The sequence below is a fragment of the Bison bison genome, unplaced genomic scaffold (assembly GCF_000754665.1).
Source record: "Bison bison bison isolate TAMUID 2011002044 unplaced genomic scaffold, Bison_UMD1.0 scf7180017864230, whole genome shotgun sequence".
Taxonomy (NCBI): domain Eukaryota; kingdom Metazoa; phylum Chordata; class Mammalia; order Artiodactyla; family Bovidae; genus Bison; species Bison bison.
The window spans coordinates 340,393-347,659 of NW_011494802.1; the positions used below are offsets into that span (position 1 = coordinate 340,393).

At 44.8% G+C, this 7,267-nt stretch overlaps 1 protein-coding gene across 1 annotated transcript in view; it reads left to right on the plus strand.

The window, feature by feature from the left end:
* GNE (glucosamine (UDP-N-acetyl)-2-epimerase/N-acetylmannosamine kinase) overlaps nt 1-7,267 on the plus strand; it is a 61,060-nt gene that overhangs the window by 10,067 nt on the left and 43,726 nt on the right. The gene's annotated exons all lie outside the window — the stretch shown is intronic.

The window sequence follows — 7,267 nt, forward strand, 5'->3', positions numbered from 1 at the left end:
GGAAGGTTATGACCAACCTAGATAGCATATTCAAAAGCAGAGACATTACTTTGCCAACAAAGGTTCGTCTAGTCAAGGCTATGGTTTTTCCTGTGGTCATGTATGGATGTGAGAGTTGGACTGTGAAGAAGGCTGAGTGCTGAAAAATTGATGCTTTTGAACTGTGGTGTTGGAGAAGACTCTTGAGAGTCCCTTGGACTGCAAGGAGATCCAACCAGTCCATTCTGAAGGAGATCAGCCCTGGGATTTCTTTGGAAGGAATGATGCTGAAGCTGAAACTCCAGTATTTTGGCCACCTGATGTAAAGAGCTGACTCATTGGAAAAGACTCTGATGCTGGGAGGGATTGGGGGCAGGAGGAGAAGGGGACGCCAGAGGATCAGATGGCTGGATGGCATCACTGACTCGATGGACTTGAGTCTGAGTAAACTCTGGGAGTTGATGATGGACAGGGAGGCCTGGTGTGCTGTGATTCATGGGGTCGCAAAGAGTTGGACACGACTGAGCGACTGAACTGAACTGAACAGACAAAGTATCCATAAGAGCACCCTGCTGCTGCTGCTAAATCACTTCATTCGTGTCCGACTCTGTGCGACCCCATAGATGGAAGCCCACCAGGCTCCTCCATCTCTGGGATTCTCCAGGGAAGAACACTGGAGTGGGTTGCCATTTCCCTCTCCAATGCATGAAAGTGAAAAGTGAAAAGGAAGTTGCTCAGTCGTGTCCGACTCTTAGCGACCCCATGGACTGCAGCCTTCCAGGCTCCTCCGTCCATGGGATTTTCTAGGTAAGAGTACTGGAGTGGGGTGCCATTGCCTTCTCCGAAGAGCACCCTGAGGACTAACAAAAAAGGTCTTCTAAAAGCTAAAGTTACAAAGAAGGAACCACAGTGAGGAGGGGAGGAGGGGAGGAGATGCGGTTAGTCAAGACTCATGTCACCCAGGTAAGTGATGCACAACTGGGAGGATAATTACAGTTGCAGAAGTTCTCCCCCAAAATCAGGGGGTCCAAGCCCTGCATTGGGCTTCCCACCCCAGGGATCCTGTAATGGGGAGACCAGACCCCAGAACATTTAACTTTGAAGGCCAGTGGCACTTTCTTTAGGGAGACCCAGAGAGTTATGGGAAATAGAGACTCCACTCTTAAAGGGCACACACAAAATCTCACACACTCCAAGATGCATGGCAGAAGCAGTCATTGGAAAGGAGCCTGGAGCAAACCCACTTGCTGATCTTGGACAGCCTCTTGTAGAGGCAGGAGGCAACTGAAACTCACCCCAGGGACATAGATGCAGCCATTTCAGGGAGGTCAACCTACCAGGAGGGCACTGGCGCTGGCAAGCACCACTTTAGAGTCTTCCCTGTAGCTTATTAGTGCTGGAAACTACTTGCCCACCAGCCAGTCAGCAGCAGTCCAGGGATGCCTGAGGCCAGGTGCCCCAGATGGGCAGGGTCTTGACCTCACCCCCTAGCAGAAAGGACTCCTTGAGGCTCCAGCCTTGCGCCAGGACACACCCTCACCTACCAGATGGCCCAGGACGCAGCTCCACCCACCTAGTGTGTCTACATCAGCTACAGAACCTTCAGCCCCTCAGTCAGGGATCCCAGGACACAGCTCCACCTGTGGGTTGACACTAGTCTTGGAAAGAGGCCTCACCCACCTCTGGTAGACACCAGCTCCGTGAACACCAAGACCCCGCAGCCAGCTGTGTCAGGACCTGGTGCACTGACCAGCAGGCTAACACCAACTCCAGGAGCAGCAGGACCTGGCCTCATCCACTAGTGGATGGGCGCCAGCCCTGGGAGCCCTGGGCCCAAGCCCCACACACCGATGGGCTGACCCACGCTGGGGTCACACGGACCACTGCCAGCCATGTCAAGACCAGGCCCATCTGTTAGCAGGCCAGCGCCACTTCAGGGTAGATTAAAGACTTAAACGTAAGACCTGAAACCATAAACTCTGGAAAGAAAATAGGCACTACACTCTTTGACACTGGCTTTAGCGATTTTTTTTTGGATGTATCTCCTCACAACAGAGGATGAGATGGCTGGATGGCATCACTGACTCGATGGACGTGAGTCTCAGTGAACTCCGGGAGTTGGTGATGGACAGGGAGGCCTGGCGTGCTGCGATTCATGGGGTCGCAAAGAGTCGGACACAACTGAGCGACTGATCTGATCTGATCTGATCTGATCTCCTCAGGCAAGAGCAACAAAAGCCAAAATAAACAAGTGGCACTACATCAAACTATAAAGTTTTGCATGGTGAAGGAAACTATCAACAAAATTAAAAGGCCGCCTCCTGAAAGGGAGAACATATTTTCAAGTGATACATGCAATAAACAATTAATGCCCCAAACACATAACAAGCTCATACAACTCAACATCAAAAGACAATTTTTAAATGGCAAGAGATCCTAAATGGACATTTTTCCAAAGAAGACATACAGATGGCCAACAAGCATGTGAAAAGATGCTGAATGTCACCAATCATCAAGGAAATTAAAATCAAAACCACAATAAAATATCACCTCACATCTGTCAAAATGGTTAGCATGTGCTGTCAAAAAGATAACAAATAACAGCTGTTGGTGAGGACTTAGAGAAAAAAGAAACTTTGTGTATTGTTGGTGAGAATATAAACTGGCATAGCCACTATAGAAAACGGTAAGGAGGTTTCTCAAAAAATTAAAACTACCATACCATCCAGAAATTCCACTTCTGGGTATTTATCCGCAGAAAATGAAAATACTAAGTATTAGAAAAGATAATGCTCCCCTATAGCAGAGACCCAGAAATCCAGAATGGTCATCTTTACCCATAGAAAAGTGATCTTAAAAACCCAAGAGAAAATGCTTCCTACAGCTTCTTGCTGCAACTTCATCTCAAGAGAACATAGAAGAAAATCCTAAAAAGGGATAATTTAGGGTTAAATGATTCTATGAACACAGAACTATTCAACTATATATGAAACTATAAAATTCTCAATATTGGTCAAAAAACCACAAAATCTATGAGTGGCTTAATAAGTGTATAAATTGTCAAAATTATATTTCCTATTACTACAAGTATTTATATTTCTAGTTACATTTTCCCCAGCTATCATCTTAAGCATTAAGTATTTCAGAAACATATTGTACTTACAATATAAACACAAAAAGTGCACATATTTTAAGTGTACAATATGAAATTTTACAAACTAAACACATCCATGTAATAAGCCGCCAGATAAAAACTGAACATTAACACTGTTTTGATATTATTTTTTATTCAAGAAAAGAAAACTGTTCTGGATAGGGTCTTCTCCAGCACAATTCGAAAGCATCAGTTCTTCAGTGCTCAGCCTTCTTTATGGTCCCACTCTCACATCCATACATGACTACTGGAAAAAACACAGCTTTGACTATGCAGACCTTTCTTGGCAAAGTGATATCTCTGCTTTTTAATATGCTGTCTAGGTTTGTCATATCTTTCTTTCCAAGGAGCAAGCATCTTTTACTTTCAAGGCTGCAGTCACCATCCACAGTGATTTTGGAGCCCAGGAAAGTCAGGTCTGTCACTGTTTCCATTTTCCCCCCATCTTTTTGCCATGAAGTGATAGGACTGGATGCAACAATGATCTTAGTTTTTGAACGCTGAGTTTTAAGCATCAAGCGGCCCTTCAGTTCCTCTTCCGCTTTCTGCCATTAGGATGGTACTACTTGCGTACTATCTACTACTATCTGCATATCTGAGGTTCTTGATATTTCTCCCAGCAATCTTAATTCCAGCTTGAGCTTCATCCAGCCCATCATTTCTCATGATGTACTCTGCATATGTTAAATAAACAGGGTGACAATATACAACCCTGATGTACTCCTTTCCCAACTTTGAACCAGTCCGTTTTTCCATGTCTGGTTCTAACTTGCTTCTTGATCTGCATACAGGTTTCTCAGGAGACAGATAAGGTGGTCTGGTATTCCCATCTCTTGAAGAATTTTCCACAGTTTGTTGTGATCCACACAGTCAAGGGCTTTAGCGTAGTCAATGAAGCAGAAGTAGATGTTTTTCTGGAATTCCTTTATTTCTCTAATGATCCAACAAATGTTGGCAATTTGATCTCTGGTTCCTCTGCCTTTTCTAAATCCAGCTTGTACAACTGGAAGTTCTCAGTTCATGTGCTGTCAAAGCCTAGCTTGAAGGATTTAAGCATTACCTTGCTAGCATGTGAAATAAGCGCAGTTGTGCAGTGGTTTGAACATTCTTTGGCATTGCCCTTATTTGGGACTGGAATAAAAACTGACCTTTTCCAATCCTGTGCCCATTGCTGAGTTTTCCAAATTTGCTGGCATATTGACTGCAGCACTTTAATAACATCATCTTTCAGGATCTGAAATAGCTCAGCTGGAATTCCATCTCCTCCACTAGCTTTGTTCGTATTAATGCCTCCTAAGGCAGAGCCTGGTGGGCTGCCGTCTATGGGGTCGCACAGAGTCAGACACGACTGAAGTGACTTAGCAGCAACAGCAGCAAGGCCCACTTGATTTCATACTCCAGGATATCTGGCTCTAGGTGAGTGATCACACTATCATGGTTATCCTGGTCATTAAGACCTTTTCGTACAGCTCTTCTGTGTATTTTTGCCACCTCTTCTTAATCTCTTCTGCTTCTGTTAGGTCTTTGCCTTCTGTTAGGCTGTTGTTGTTTAGTCGCTAAGTTCTGTTCAATTCTTTTTTGACCCCCATGGATTGTAGCCCGCCAGGGTCCTCTGTCCATGGAATTTCCCAGGCAAGAATAATGGAGAGGGTTGCCTTTTCCTTCTCCAGGGGATCTTCCCAACCCAGGGATTGAACCCATGTCTTGTGCATTGGCAGGCGAATTCTTTACCACTGAGCCCCACCAGGGAAGTCTGAAGGAAGCCTCTAGAAATTGGAAAAGGCAAAGATACAGATTCTTCCCTGCAGCCTAAGGAAGACAAAGCTACTGATACCCTTTTTTTTTTTAATTGAGGTATATTTGACATATAACTTTACATTAGGTTCAGGTGTAAAACACAAGGATCTTGTGAAATGATCACCATGATAAATCTAGTTAACACTGATCATGACACATAGTTATAAATTTTTTTCTTGTGATGATGATATCTATCCTGCTTCTTTTATTTTAGCCCCTCAAAAACCCATTTCAGACTTCTAACCTCCAGATTGGAAGATAATATAATTATATTTTTAAGCTACTAAGTTTTGTGTAATTTGTTGTAGCAGCAGTAGAGTTCATCTAGAGTCCAGTGAATCTGTGTGTTCAGATTCATATATCTTTTGTATATATAATTTATTTTTGGCTGTGCTAGGTATTCGTTGCTGTGCAGGCTTTTCTCCAGTTGCAGAGAGTGGGGGCTTCTCATTGTGGTGGTTTCTCTCGTGGAGCATGGGATCTAGGTGCACATGAGTTTCAGTATTTGCAACTCCCAGGCTCTAGAGCACAAGTTCAATAATTGTGGTACTTGGGCTTAGCTGCTCCTTGGCATGTGAGATCTTCTTGGACCAGGGATCGAACTTGTGTATCCTGCATTGGCAGGCAGATTCTTTACCACTGAGCCACCAGGGAAGCCCTAGATTCATATATCTTATTGCCTTTATAATAGTTTCATGTGGCCGTCTCGTAGGCATCTCAAATCTAACACATCACAAATTACACCTTTACTTTTAAATCCCTAAACCTGACTACTCCCCCAGCTTTTCATCTTGGTAAATGGCACCAATCACCCAATTACCAATACCAGACATCTGGAAGTCAACCTTCGTTTTCTCTGTCATCCTTGCATGTGTACTAAGTCACTTCAGTCATGTCCAACTCTTTGTGACCCTATGGACTGTTGCTCGCCAGGCTCCTCTGTCCATGGAATTTTTCAGGCAAGAATACTGGAGTGGGTTGCCACGCCCTTCTTCAGGGGATCTTCCCAGGGATCGAACCATGTCTCTTACGTCTCCTACATTGGCAGGCGGGTTCTTTACCACTGAGCCACCTGGGAAGCCCCGTCCTTTCATACCTAATTCATAATTAAGTTTCATCAATTCTACTTCCAAACTAAATATCATATCCAACCACTTCAATCGAGTTTCACTGCCACCATTTTTTTTTACCATCAATTTTCTTTTCTTTAATATGGAATGCGTGTATATACTACACAATACAAAAGATATTATAAAAATAAATTCAGTGAAAAGTCTATCTCTTCCCAGCTCTGCCAAATGCAATTAGTGGTATGGGTTTTGTGTGTATATGTGTGTGTGTGTATCCTTTCAGAGATTTTTTTTTTTCACTACCACAATTCTCAACTTTCAACCAGTCCATTTTCCACAGAATAGCAAAAGTGATATTTAAAAAAGAAATCTGCTAGTACTTCCTTGCAGGAAGGAAATCCCCTAATATCTGTCCTTTTGTGGCTGATGTGACCTCTTGGTGACATCAAGCTAGCTGCAGGGGAACTAACGGTTCACATATATTCTGTAAATTAGAGCATCATTAACTGAAATAAATTAAGTGCAAAAGTTTATTGGGCTTGAAATTCACTTTAGCAAGAACTGACAATGAATCATTAAGCTGTTTAGTTTCACTTGTGGTAAATTATTTACTAGCTGTAAAAATATTTTAATATACTGTATCACCAACTCAAAGCTTGTCAGTGGTGACTAAGGGGTTTGAAACAATCATTAGAAAGTGTTCATCAGGAGCTGTGTGAGCCCTTTCCCGCCACTTTCTCTGCCACCTCTATGTTCCTCTCTGTAAGTCTCTGGGGCAGGACGGCCTGGGGGTTCCGCGCATCATAAGGATCAGCAGGTCTCCGCTTTGCCCTGGTCATCAGCATCCACAGATCCTTCTAGTAGACGCGGTTCTGGAGGGGCACAGCTTCACTCGGGAGACGGCTCTGGGTGGACCGCCACACGACCGTATTGTTTTGGTCCTGCCTGTGAAATGACTGCGTGAGAAGGCCTGAGACATTGCCTCTAGGGCTCAAGGCCAAAACAACTACCCGTGAGGCGCTTGGGTTCCGAACTTTCACTTGACAGGCGGAGAAGCTGTCCAGGGGCGGGAACACCGACTGAGAACAAGAGCTGTCGCCTGGGGGCTACGCCACGTCCACGGAAGGCGCCGCCCCGGCCCGTCGTCCTCGCTCAGCCAATCGCAGAATTCCTCGCCGCTGACGTAGGGCGCGTCGGCCGATTTAGCGCTCGGGTGGGCGTGCAGGGCGCGCGGGGTGCGCCAGGAGCGGGTAGAGGCGAGTCATCG